Here is a 1,412-nt window from a genome sequence, read left to right as displayed (position 1 = left end):
GTTGCTGTTGTTTTTTTCTTACCTCTTCTTCTTGCTGTTGCTGTTGCTGTAGGAGAAAAGCTTGTTCCGCTTCCTTTTGTCGTTGCATAAATTTCTCCAATTCTTCTTTCTGTCTCTGTCTAAAATTCTCCACTTGCGGTAATGAAGATGGTAACGAAGGTTCCGGAACAAATTCTTGCGAGGTAAGAAAATCCACAAAATCCCAATGTACCTCTTCTGAAAGTAAGTCCGGGTTCCCTTGGGCGGTCTCCCCTGCTGGTGCACCCCAATGGATCGTTTTCTGAGTTTCCGTCATGTTGAATCACTGTCGCATAGATTGACTGCACACAAGCGCTAGGAAATCTATATTGACTACGTGACGTCACAGACTGCTCTCTTCGGATTGGATGCGGGCTGACTGAATTTTGTAACGCGTGTTTGGATTGGTGAATGAACTCAATCCGTTTCAATCCTACCTGTACCTATAAATAAGCGCAGTTCAGTGCAATCACTCACTCAGCTATTCTCGTAGCCGCAAGATGTGGACTGACGTTGAATCTTCCACCTTCGTGTCTTCAATGATGTTCAGGACGGACATGCTCATGTATGTCCGATCCAAGTGGACCGTTGTCCACAGGACCACCAGCAGTTTGTGGATACGAAGAGTCTACATAGAGAGACAAGGTTGCCTCAAGAGGACTCTGATGTATGGCCCTGCTGTAAGACGCAGCTTGAGGACAAGAAGATGCCACAGATGCCCTTTATGTTAAGGGCATATTAACATAAATCCAAAGGCCCTTTTCAGGGCCCCCATATTTCTCGAAAAGAGATAGCCTTTCCATTGCCTACCCCTTTTTTTAAATTTAAATTTAAATTTAAATTTAAAAAAAAAATCCCAAAAGCCCAAACTCTATTCCCCATGTTAATTTCCCCTTGTCGCTAGACAGACCCACCCTGTTTAAATTCCTTTGACGCTATACAGTCCCCTATTCCCATGTTAATTTTCCCTTGTCGCTAGACAGACCCACACTATAGTTCCATGTTAAATTCCCCTTGTCGCTAGAGTGACCCACGATTTATTCCCATGTTAATTTCCCTTGTCGCTAATCTGACCCACGATTTTTCTCCATGTTAAATTTCCCTTGTCGCTAATCTGTCCCAGGGGGGTCTGTAATGTTAATTCCCATTGTCGCTAATGTATCCCCCTTTACTACTAGTGCTTTATCAAATTGACATGATAAGGCTTTGAGATTAAATGCTTGAAGAAATAACTACTAACTTCTTACATTCCGACTTACACCGTTCCGGTAGCTTAGTGGTTACAGTGTCCGCCTCGGATGAGGGAGGCCGCGGGTTCGAATCACAGTCATGTCGTACCAAAGATTAATCAAAATGGTACTAACAGATGCCTCGCTAGGCGCTCAGCATAAAGA

The sequence above is a fragment of the Sinohyriopsis cumingii genome, chromosome 10 (genome assembly GCF_028554795.1).
Source record: "Sinohyriopsis cumingii isolate HCF-2022 chromosome 10, ASM2855479v2, whole genome shotgun sequence".
Classification (NCBI taxonomy): domain Eukaryota; kingdom Metazoa; phylum Mollusca; class Bivalvia; order Unionida; family Unionidae; genus Sinohyriopsis; species Sinohyriopsis cumingii.
This window is presented reverse-complemented; position numbering follows the sequence as displayed.